At 42.1% G+C, this 13,067-nt stretch overlaps 1 protein-coding gene across 19 annotated transcripts in view; it reads left to right on the top strand.

Annotated features, from left to right (window-relative positions):
* Window positions 1-13,067, top strand: part of DLG2 (discs large MAGUK scaffold protein 2) — a 1,545,411-nt gene that overhangs the window by 1,333,648 nt on the left and 198,696 nt on the right. The window lies entirely within an intron of this gene.

Genomic DNA, 13,067 nt, shown 5'->3' with positions numbered 1-13,067 from the left:
TTTTTGAATACACCTCTCCTCCCAGGAGGCCATGAACTCCTTAAGGACAGAGGCTGAGTCTTATTCATACTTGTGTTCCCAGAACCTGGCAGTAGGTCAGGCATATAATAGACACTCCATTACACAGCTGCCGACTCTCTGGAATAAATAGAACTTCCATAACCCTTCACAGTGAATTAACTCAACTTATGGTTTTCTTTAAATTAAGCCTCACATGGGATGATAGTTGAATTATGTAAGACTTAAAGGAAGGAGAATATATTTAAAGAAAGGCAGCACTTGGAAATGGCTTGCTTTTATAGGTGGTGAACAGATATTTCACAGCAACCATAGGATAATGTATCAGCATATTAGTAATACAGTGTGGCCAGAGAGCCATGGAATATCTCCATGGTGCTGTTCCTGACTGCCTGCCCACTACTTCTCTTTCCAGCCCCTGGTATACTGAATGGAGTGAGTGCGGTTACCCCTTAGGAGATCTTGGGTCACATTCAGATCTTTCATCGGGGAATAGATTTTCAGCTACTTTTCCAGCTCAGTTGTTAAACGCATTCCCCCTGATTGACCATTTGCTGAATTGTTCATTTGTTTATTTATTTATGATGCGAGCCCCTGGGCTTCAGAACTAGTTTCAAAATGCTATGGCTCCATCTGGTTTAAATAGAGCATACTAAGAAGAAATGAGAGAAACAGTGGGACTGGGAGGTTGAGGGAAAAAAAGACTCTGCCTGGCAAACAGGAAGCAGGGAGAAACTCAGATCCTTTTTTCTTTACAATTTTTGCTGGGGGGAGGAAGCTATTTTCAGCAAGAAGACATGCTTCCAGTCTAGAAGTTCACACTTCTACCTGCAATGATCTGATACTCAAAATCCATGAGGTCTGAGTCTGTGAATGACTTTATGAATCATGTCAAGGCAGGCTAGTCTCTGGAGCCCGGGACAATAGCCTTTGTTCTTTCCTTTGCCTGTTTCATTATTCTCTCTGGCCCTTCCTGTGCCTGAGAGCAAGCAGCCTCATAGGACATTCTGCCTGTAGGATGAGCCAGGGTAGGCATCTTGGCTTTGCGCGTCGTCCTGGGTTCTCCAGAAGAAGTGCCATTCCCCTTGATGAATGCATTTTATTTGCACAGAGCCAGGAAGGATGTGGAAGTTAGTGATGGGAGTTTTGGCACCTTTCAGGTCGCAATTAGAGCCCCCCGCCCATTTTGCTGCTTCCCACCTGAATGATCATGGAGATTCCACTTTGTTTAACATTTCTGAGCCTCAGTTTCCTTATCTCATAAGAGGGGCTAATTTTTAATAACCCTTATATAATAAGCCTGTTCAGAAGATTAAACAAGCTCCATGAAAGAACTTCTCGGTAAATATTCTGAAGCCATTAACTATTTTTATAAGATCTGAGTGTACTTTCACTCTACACAACCACTGGTCGTCACAGTGTCCCCATGGTAAGAAAGTGTGGGAAGGCATTGTTGGCTCCGTTTGGCGGGGGGGGGGGGGGGGGTGTGTGCTCATAAACCTGAGATCTCCCCACCCCCTCTCTGCAGTAACTGTTCCCTCTCCATTCTGCCACCTTTTGGTTGTGGTGGCATATCCTCTGTTCACCTTTTTCACAGCATGACTCAGAGCTTTTCCTTTTGACAGCCAATCTTCTGAACGAGCGAGAATAACAATCAAATATTTTGGCGTTATTCACCAGGAGAGCTGAAAGCTCTCTTCTTTGCTTTCTGCATTTAGAAAATGAAAGCTACTGTTTTAGAACGCACTGAGCAAGGATGGTACCTAATCTGACTGGGTCACAATATTTGATTTGTATTGTTTTCCCTTTTTATCAAAGAAGAAGAGGGTGGGTACGTGTCCTCCATGAAGGACAGAAGCGCAAAGGGGCAGGCACGGGGCTCACTGAGTTTTCTCTGCACCCTACTGATGGTGACGCTCATGGTCTGCTTGCGTGTTGCCTGCTGTTCATTTGGCCTTTCCTTCGAGGACTGGAGGGCAGAACAAGGACTCTGAACTTCCCCAAGTTGTGAAATCTATTTAGAAGCTGCATACCCTCCTCAGACTGTCCACTGACTATTTGACAGTGTTGAAGAAACGGTTGTATTTGCCAGACTTATGTTGTATGTCCTCAGGACCCCAGACCCTGCATGGTCCATCAGTCCACAGTCAATTTAATTCAGGTGATTTGGAAGAGTTAAACTGTAACAGGAATACGTTAGTTACAGTACTAGCTCTTGTAACAATAAAATTTCAAAACGAATAATGGTTTAAACACAACAGAAGTGTATTTTCTTTTTCATGAAATCCAAAACTTGTTTTAACTTTTCTCGGGGCAGTAGTGCAGAGACTTTTTCTATGCTGTGTGTGGCTCCTCCATCTTTAACAAGAGGCTTCCAAGGTCAAAGATTCATTTGCATTCAAGCTGGTGGGAGAGAAAGAGGACTTGAAGGCTTTCAAGGGGGTTGTTTCTATGGTCCAGGCTCATTCCATTTCATTGGCCAAAACTCACATTCCCTTGGCCAGGGCTCAGACATACGGCCCCACTTAACTTCTGGGTGGGGTCTAGTTTTGTGCTTGGGAGAAGAGGAAATAATTTTAGTGACCTAGCCAGTCTCTACCACAAAACAATAATGACAAAAACTAACATTTAGAAAGCATTTGCTTTGTTCCAGGCATTGTGTTAGCACTTTATCTACTTTATTTTTAAATTTCATATACCACGTGACTCGCCAATTTAAAGTGTACAATTCATCGTTCTTCTGCACATTCGCAGAGTTGTGCAACTATCACTGCTCAGTCATTTCCAACACCCTGGAAAGAAACCCATATCCATTAGCAGTCAGTCCTCACTTCGTCCCAATCTCCTCCCTGACTTGAGGCAACCGCCAATTTACTTTCTGTTTAGATAGACTTGCCTGTTATGAATATTTCGTATAAACGGATATACCTACAGTCTTTTACAGAATCCTCACAACAACTCTACAACATAGGCATATTGTTATTCCCATTTTACAGATTAACAGCATATCAGCTTGCCTGAATGGTTAGCTAATAAGTTTAAACCCTGTCCCTCACTGAATGCCATCATTCTGGGCTGAATCTCAAGTATTTGGAGGGAAACAGCAGAAGGGGTGTTTGTTTGTTTGTTTTCAGTGACCGTCATGGCAAAAAGCTGCCTTCTTCATGGATGGCTCCTTTACTAAAGAGACAGGCTAAGTTAGGAGTCAGAGAGCTTGAGATTGAAGCCCAGACCCACCACCTCACCAGCGTATGCAAAGAATATGTTCCCGAATTCCTCTCGAGTCTTAGTGTTTTTATCTCAAAAACAGGAATAATGTATCTCTGTTTGCTGGGAGGATTCAGTGAGATTAACCTATGCAAAAACTGTTCCCACAACTTTACACACTTGATGCTTTTGCCAGTGTTAGCTGTTCCTGCTTAGAAGTGAGATTCTGGCTATAATTGGGCAGCCACAGAAATTATGTTAATGTATCTGGGCCTCCAGGATACTGTCCAGGGAGAAGTTTTTGTGACTTGCATTTTATAGTATCCAGATTACAACCCAGGAGGGGCTGGGACCCTAGGAGGATCTGGCACGGTGAGGGTTAGAAAAATGGGACATATTCTCCAGGATTGAAAAACACTGTGCAGAGTCTCATCTGTCAACTTCTGATCTCAGCTGGGCAGAGCCGCTTGTTATAGACACCTGGAAAGAACCAGCTGAGCCAGTGTAAGTTGCAAGTTCCTTGGGAAAGAAGATAAGCTGGCTGAGTTTCTGTAGGCAAAGAGCCAGTAATGAGGTTTCCAGCTTTCCATCACATGCCCTTTTCATCACTTTCAGCTCAGCCAAAGATGGCAAAAACCTTATCCTTGGGGACCAAGTGTATATTTGAGAGACTCAAGGAGGTAGTTATAGAGGAGTGAATTGTGCTTCTGTTCCATTGACCCGTTCCCCACTCTACCCTGTCCTTAGCCATCAGTGTAGTAAAATCTAGGCATGAGAGCATGGAGAAGACAGTGGACAGTGGGGGAAGTTCTGTCGGTGGTGGCTGGCTCAGTCATATAGCCAGATCATCAGAGAGAAAAGGCCTGAACTCTAGGAAGGATTATGGACATATTTCAGCCTTTAAAATATGCCCTAGAAGCCTCTGGTTCTGCTATTTCTTCATTGCAGGGGCAAGTGACTTATTTTCTCTGAGCCTCCATTTCCATATAGGACTGTTACCTGGACAGCCATGCAAGCTGCATAATTGCAGGTGGCTCCATTCATATGCACTAGGGGGTCAGTGTGTTACAAACATGTAAAGGGCCAGATACTAAATATTTTAGGTTTTCCGAGCCACATGGTCTCTATTGCATCTAATCAACTCTGCTTTTGTCATGTAAAAGCAGCCGCAGATAGTACATATACGAATGGGTATGGCTATGTTCCAATAAAACTTTATTTAGGGCCCTGAAATTTGAATACTGTATAATTTCATGTGCCTCAAAGCATTATTCTTCCTTTGATTTTTTTTTCTTTTTTTTTTTTTTTTTAGCCAATTAAAATGTGAAAACTATTCTTGGCTTACAGAGTGTACAAAACCAGACAGTGGGCCAGATTTGGTCTGCAGGCCATGGTTTGCAGACTCCCAATGTACACTAAAATATGTTTTTTACCCTCTAGAGAGATGCAGTGTGGTGCCCTGATCATTGTAAGGGCAAAATAAGAAAATATATCTAAAGGAATTGGCGTAGTATCTGTCTCTTATAAGGGGTCAGCAGCTGGTCATTATTACTATTAACCCCTTAAAAAAAGGAATCTGTTTACTTTCTATTTATCATGGACATTTGGAAAGGGAGGTGGTTACATTTGGTTGCCTACCATTTCTGCTATATTAAACATTTACTGTTATTAAAATATATATTAAAATTAAAAATATAAAAACTGGTTTGGACAGAGTGTGTCACTAGTAGGTCACATCGTTTTGGGGTTTTTGTTTTCTGGTCTTTTCTTCCTAATGCTCTAGTGTTGCCTCTTCAACTTCTAGATGTGTCTTTAGTACTTGGTCTGTGCCGTGGGGTACTCTGTGAAAAATGAGATTAGATCTTTTCTCTCCAGGAGCTCTTAATCTTCTTCAAAGAGTATTCAAGATGACAGCCCTTCTCTTTATATACATTTTTCATCTCAGCCTTTAAATTTCTATTCTCATGTAGGTTTTGTAATGTACATACTGTGCCATAGCACAATGGTTGTACATCATACAACTTTTAAATATATAAGTATTCAGATAATGAGGGTTATGTGCTCAAAAAATTTTTAACGATGATGTCAGCAACCAAACTTTTAAGACATCTGGTCTAGGAGGAAGTGAAAAGTATCCCAGTGGAAAACAAGAGTTGGTATGAGTGATGTAGGTTCTTTTTTTTTTTTTTTAAGATTTTATTTATTTATTGACAGAGATCACAAGTAGGCAGAAGGGCAGGCAGAGAGAGAGGGGGTAAAGCAGGCTCTCTGCTCAGTGCAGGGGCTTGATCCCAGGACCCTGGGATCATGACCTGAGCTGAAGAGGCTCTAACCCACTGAGATACCCAGGAGCCCTGAGTGATGTAGGTTCTTATTCATAATAATATGTGTTTTTAAGATATGAATTAAGATTTACTCTGATGTCTATTTTGTGGCAAGTAGGTGGCAAGACATTTTACATCTTTAATCTCATAATAACAAACAGCTCTATGAAATAGGTTCTACTCTCCCCATTTTATAGATGATGAACCAAGAATCAATGTGGAGAACTTAAGCAACTTGCAAAGGTCAGCTTGAATGAATCAGGACTGTCTAACTATAAAGCATGACATTTTCCACTTCAGCCCTCATTGCATTGAAGAAGTTCATGAAAAAGGAACCATCATTCTTTGGCATTCCTAATCTCTGAAGTCAGTCACTTTCCCGTTATGTGTTCTTAGGTTACTGAGTGGCAAATGGATAAAATTCCATCCTCCAGAGATCCATGATCAACTTCTTGCCCCTGCTTCCACCCAGGACCTTTGTGTATCACATGCTTCTTACTCTGAGTGGAATGTCCTTAATTGGATATCTCCTAGTTACCCATGAAGATTCAGCTCAGACATCACCTCTTCCAGGAAGCCTTTCTGACTTTACTGCCCCCAGCCCAAAAAACTAATTTGGATGCCTTTTGTCTAGGCATCTGTAGAACTTTAGTGAAAGACCTTATAAAATAAGCTATATGCTGTGTAGGTAGCTGTTATCTGCTCATTACTCCCTAGAGTGGGAGTCCAGGGAGCAGAATATCTGACCCTGATTGTATTGTTCTTCTGATATCCAACATAATTGTACAGTGCCTGCAACACACCAGGTCCTCCATTAATACTCATGGAATGAAGGAATTCCTTCTTCATTGATTTGGAGTCTGACATAACTTTGGCAAAGAAATGGGTTGAAGTGTGTCTTTACCAAATCTCCTAGGCTAGGACAAAATAGTGGATATAAATTAGATTATAGGGGAAAAACAAAGAAAAAACAAAGAAAGCAATCCTTTCATTGTGTATGAAAGCTTTTTCCTTCTGGGTTTCTCAGAAACTAAGGAGGATGCAGAGACTTGAATCAATCAAATTTATATTAAAATGCATCTGATGTATCAATATAAATCAATTTATATATATATGTATAAGCATATATATGTTCATGTGGGGGCACATAAATAAACCCACACATATTCATGAGCATGAATTCATAAAAATAGCCTACCACAATTTTAATAATCTGTCTGTTGGATCACAGCAGGCTCAGCAAAAGGATAAAGTCCATTAATACTCTCAGGTTGGCTGTTCCTCCAGAGTCATCCAGTTGCTTTAAATCTCCTGTGGTTGGTCATAAAGCTATTTCCCTCTTTACCTCTTCCTTTAAAAGGAGCTAGCATTACTGAGAGCTTTTGCAATGTTATACTCAACAGAGGTGATCTCATTTAATCCTCATGTTTGGACAAATCCATAGGTCCTGAACCCAAAGAAAATGGGTCAAAGCAAAAGCAAGTCAAGAATTTTACTGAAATCAAAAATGCTCAGTAAGAAAGCAGGAAGAACAAGGGCAAGAAGACTAAGAAAAAGGGGTGCCTGGTGGCTCAGTGGGTTAAAGCCTCTGCCTTCAGCTCAGGTAATGATCCCAGGGTCCTGGGATCGAGCCCCGCAGTAGGCTCTCTGCTCAGCAGAGAACCTGCTTCCCCCTCTCTCTGCCTGCCTCCCTGCCCAATTGTGAACTCTCTCTCTGTCAAATAAATAAATAAAATCTTAAAAAAAAAAAGACTAAGAAAAAGAATTATTTTAATTTCAGTTACAAATTAATATTGCTAAATTCAGTTATATAAATTTGTCACATGGGATTATACCAAATTAATTTATCGGTAATAAAGTGAGAGAGTGTGACCATTAGCACAGACTTTTTATCAGAGCAGGGAGGGGTCTTTTCTGTTGATGGAGAGAAAAGCTTTTATCCCACCACCAAACGTTGCTACATGTAAAGGGCTTTCTTACTCGTTGAAAGGGGACAACATTAGAACAGTTGTCCCCAGACTTTTATAATTCACAGACGAAAACATTTCAGAACAAACTTTTATAGGCCAACAAAACTGTCAGCTTATCTTGCCAATAAAATGAAGAGCATGGGGAAAAAAAAAAAAAGCAAACAGGATTGAAAAACTAAGATCTATTCTCACCATCATTTCAGAAATACAAAAACAACTTAATAGGAAATAGCAAAAAGAAAAAACAGAGTAGGAAGGACAGAATCTTTTAATAAAGAAAGGTCATTTTAGCTTGGTGAAAACCAATACACCCTGCTTGCTTCTCTCATTCTGCCCCGGAGGTTCGGGCACCAGCCTCTAGGGACCATTGCCTCTGCTGTGCCTAGGTTTGAAGTCATGCACATCCTGATTTAAGTTCAGGCCCTATAAATTCCTCACTGTGATACTTGGAGCAGGTTACTCCGCTTTCCTGACCTGGGATTTCCTCCCGTGTCAGATGAGGGTTATATCTGACTGACTATTAATTTCCTAGGGCTGTTATAACAAAAGTATTACCGTCTAGGTGGCTTAAAGCTGCATAACAGAGCATTACAGTCTAGGTGGCTTACCACATCAGAAATGTATTGTCTCATGGTTCTGGAACCCAGAAATCTGAAATCAAGAGTTGGCAGGGCCGTGCTCCCACTTCAGGTACTAGAGGAGGATCTGTCTCGGGCCTCTCTCCTAGCTTCTGGGAGTGCCTGGGCTTTCAGCATTTTTTAGTGTTCTTACTGTGCACATACTTGTGTCCAAATTTCTCCCTTTTATAAGGATATTAATCTTACTGGACTAGAGACCCACTCTACTCCACTAGGATGACTTCTTATTGCATCTGACACAATCCGTCTTCCAAATAACATCATGATCTGAGGTATTGGGGGGTTAGGACTCCAACATACGAGTTTTGGGGGGATAAAAGTTAACTTACAGCACTGACCAATCTCATGGAATTGTATCAAAGCCATTCACAGGACAGGCTGAAGGCTTTGTAAAGTACCAGAGCAAAGTAAGTTTGTGGTTTCTTTTGTTTTGCTTTTATTTTTTTTTTGTTGTTGTTTTTTTTTTGTTTTAAGATTGTATTTATTTATTTGTCAGAGAGATAGAAAGTACTAGTAGGCAGAGGGGCAGGCAGAGGGAGAGGGAGAAGCAGGCTCCCTGCTGAGCAGGGATCCCGATGCAGGGCTTGATCCCAGGACCCTGGGATCATGACCTGAGCTGAAGGCAGAGGCCTCAACCCACTGAGCCACCTAGGTGCCTTGTGTCTGTTTTTTCTAAAAAAGTTTATAACTGAGGAATTTATGATTTAGGAACAAGAGGCAATTTACAGAAGGATATGTAACTAGGAATTAGTGAAGATAGGACTTTGAATGGATCCACTTAATATTTTAAACACCTGTTACGTGGCAAGCCCTATTCTAGTGCTAGAGATTTAGCCTTGAATAAAATAGACAAGGCCCTCGACCTCATGGAGCTTACATTCTAGTGGGGGGTGGATAAATGTTAGTGAAATAAACAAGTAAATATATAACATACACTGAAGTAGAGATAAGTACTCTAAATACAAATAAAGTCCAATAAGGGAGGAGCAAGTAACAGGGGAATGGGAGACGCCCTTCTCTGTAGGATGTCAGAAGACTTCTATGAGGAGAACTGTATGAAGGTTCCTGGCAATAGTGCAGGCGCCGGTTCTCAGTGAAAGGGGGGCCAGTGAAGGGAAGTGAGTGAGAATAGGGGAGTCTGATTTTTGTTTTAAAAGAATCCCTTTGGCTGCTGTGTGGACAGTAATTTGTAACAAGGCAAGAGTCAATAGGAAGGAAACCAGTAGGAGGTGAGTGCAGAGATCCCTGTGAGAGCTGGGAGTGGTATAGACTGGGGATAAGAGGAAAGCTCTGTGATAAATATGGAAGACAGAATAACAGCATTTGCTGATGAAGAAGATGTGGGGTAGAAGATAATAAGAAGAGTCCAGAACAACTGCCAGGTTTGGGACCAGAGCAACTCAGGGAATGATTATGCCGTTTATTGAAACATATTGAGTGTACACCAGATTTGGGAAAAGAAACCACAGTTTGGTTTTGGACATTTTAAATATGAAAAGTCTATCTGATGGTCACGTGGAGATTCTTAGATATGATATGCAACTCGTTGTAAAAATCTGGAGTTCAGGGCACAGTTTGGGATTAGCGGTAGGTACTCTGTAGGGGGCATTGAAGCCTTGACTGGCTGTTATGGTTTAGCAAGTGAGTGCAGCTAAGGAGGTCTAATCATGAGCCCTTGGGCACTATATAAATTTTAGAAGATGGGAGAAGGACCCCGCAGGAGAGACTTCGAGAAGGATGGGTTGAGGAGGTCAGAGGGGGTGAGAGGGGGTCAGAGGGGGTCTCAGGTACCAAGTTAGGACAGGAGTTGATTCTGGGAAGTGGTAACGAATTGTGCCAAAGGGCTGGGAAGAGATTGAGTACACGGGACTACCTGGCCATTGGTTTTATTAGTGTTCAGGTCATTACTTACCTAATAAAAGCAATTCTGGTGGGATTTGGGGGTAAAGTCAGTCAGTTAAGGAGAGAAGAGGATAGGAGGAAGTAAAAGCGATATGAACAGACACTTCTATTTTGTGTTCTCTGCTACCTCAATTTCTTCAAATCAGTAGTTCTAACAGTTCCAAGAGCAGGCTGTGCAGTCTTGGACTGCTCATTATTCTGACTGTGCCATTATCAAATCATCTAACCTCCCCAGCCACAGTGTCCTCATCTACAAAGTAGGGATAATCGTATAGCCCATTTGAAAATGCTGTGAGGGTTAAGTGAGATAAGTAATAAGTTTAACACCTTACTAGCCCATCACTGTCATGATGAATTTTGCTCAATAAATACTACAACTTTCCCTAGTGTCAGCCAAGTATTGGTGTAGTCTCAAGGCTCCACATAGTTTGTTTGGTCTGGGAGCAACTGATAGCATGAGGGAATAATTATGACAGAAGACATGTTACTGTATGAGGGCACCTGGGTGGCTCAGTCAGGTAGGCATCTGCCTTCAGCTTAGGTCATGATCCCAGGGTCCTGGGTTAGAGGCCTGCACCCAGCTCCCCACTCAGCAGGGAGTCTGCTTCTCCCTTTGGGTCTCCCCCCTCTCTCTGCTCTCACTCTCTCTCAAATAAGTAAAATCTTTTTAAAAAGAATTTATGTTAGGGGCGCCTGGGTGGCTCAGTGGGTTAAGCCTCTGCCTTCGGCTCAGGTCATGATCCCAGGGGCCTGGGATCGAGTCCCGTATTGGGCTCTCTGCTCAGCAGGGAGCCTGCTTCTCCTCATCTCTCTCTCTGGCTGTCTCTCTGCCCATTTGTGATCTCTCTCTCTGTCAAATAAATAAATAAAATCTTTAAAAAAAAAAAAAAAAATTTATGTTAGGATTATCCTTGATATGGGAACAGAGCAGTACGTTATAATGTAAAAACTATAACACTCCTCTATATAAATTTTCCACGGGATGTATCATGGCAGAATAGCCAGGCAGTACAGGGATATATACAAAGAAATGGCTCTGGCAGAAATTTTGGGGCATCTTGGCAGACAAAGGATCTGGAAATCGTGGAAAGATTTAGCATAGACCAAGCCTCATCAGGCCTCATCAGGGTGGATAACTGACATATCAATATCAACATATAGGAAATAACCATTTACCTTGTAAGCATAGTTATCACTTATTTATTCTTTGCTATACATGGTGTTTACCCCTTGCCTTTCTAGCCATTTAGAAACTCAAGTCCCTCTCTCCAAACCCCCAATTATGTTGCATACCTCTGTTCCTATAGTGCCCGGCATTAGGTATGGTCATGAAAGAGGGGGTACCTCATCCAGGCATATTCCAGACCTCCTAGTAAGATGCTTATAAGGAAAAATAAATGAGGAAGGGAGAGTCTATATGTGAACAAATTAACTTGGCCCTTGAGTCATTCTCTAGAAACAGAGCTAGGAAAATCTCTCCCGTTTAAGTCTGCATAACCTGGAACATTATAACATTACCTTGTCCCATAGAAGGCTACCACTGATGTTGCTCAAGGAATGTTGATTGCATACGTTGAAGATGGCAGATTCTTAAATGGATGGATGGATTTATCAGACTGAGAGCTCACAGGTGGCCAAATGCTAGGGTATATTGACTTAGGACAGGAGTTTGCAGTGGAAAGTGGAAGCTTCGAGAAGGAGATAACCTGTCTCCTTGCCCGGCATACCTTGACTTAATGGCAGTAGAGGTATAGCCATGTGCAGAAATTCACTGTCATGATGAATTTTGGGACAGGTACTTGTTTGAAATAGGTGACGTTAGCCCAGTTGGTCTCACTGTGAACAGCCAACGACTGAAAAAATGCTTTCCTGGGCTGGTGAGTTCATTTGACTAAGAGTGGAGGTGGAGTAGAGAGATGCTACTGAGCTGAACAGGCAACGCGAGCAGAGCCCCGGGCCTGCTGTTCCCCGGCAGAGAGCCCAGTATTCCTGGTGACATTCTGCCGTCTAGATGATGGACATCTCGGAGGCTGTTGTCCCTTCTTCACAGGCAGGCAGATGGGAAGACTCCTTGGCAAACACCAGTTGACATTTTAAGAGACAGTATAAAGGGAAAGTGAGGCAGAAATCCATTTTCCAAAAAGAAGTATGCTAAGAAAAATAATGGTTTAGGGTTATGTACTGTAAGTCAGGCACTGTACTTTCTTCATCTCGCAAGGTGAGAATTAGCAAACCCATTTTATAGATAAAGCAACCCATTTTACAATGAATTAGTGACAAAACCACGGTGTAAACACAAGTCCGTTTGGTTCCAAAACCAAAGATATTTTTCTAATTTCTACGAATGGCCATAGTAAATAAATCTGCTCCCAGGGCTCATCTGCCTCTGAGAATTAAGTAGGAAACACTGCTTGGGAAGGGGTGATATGTTTAAGTGTGGGCTCTGCAAGCAGCTTGCCTGGAGTCGGTTCCAGCCCTGCCACTGAGCAGCTGGGATCCCGCTCGGACTTGTTCACCTCTCTGAATGTCAGTTTTCTCATCTGCCATATGCTGTTCACGATAGCTAATACTTACCTCATCAGGGTGTTTTGAAGATTAAATGAGTCTAAGCACCTAGAACACTGTCTGACACGTAAGAAGGGCTCAGCAGTAGCTCTTCTTATTATCAAAAACATGTTTTCCAGCACTGATATTCAGTGAATACAAAGAAACAGTACTGACCTTGTCATCGAGGAAGCAAAGAGCTCAGGCACTGCTCTGCTCCTCCCCACAGTCCGCCTACTAATGATTTGGGGTCAGTCAATGATACTGTAACTGATTGCTGCATCTCTTCTCATATCCAGGGCTTCCATGCTCTAGAGGTAGCATAGTAGGGTAGAACAACACTGTTTTTGACATCAGAAGACTTGGGTTGAGGTTCAGGCTCAAATCACATTTGGAAACTGTGGGATCTGGGCAAGTCCCTTTATCTTTCTTGCCAGGGGTTCCCCATCTGCACAGCAAGCAGG

The sequence above is a fragment of the Mustela putorius genome, unplaced genomic scaffold (genome assembly GCF_011764305.1).
Source record: "Mustela putorius furo isolate JIRA1106 unplaced genomic scaffold, ASM1176430v1.1 tig00003987_pilon_pilon_pilon, whole genome shotgun sequence".
NCBI lineage: Eukaryota > Metazoa > Chordata > Mammalia > Carnivora > Mustelidae > Mustela > Mustela putorius.
Note: the sequence above shows the minus strand (reverse complement) of the source record. Positions and strands in the feature narration are given on the sequence as shown.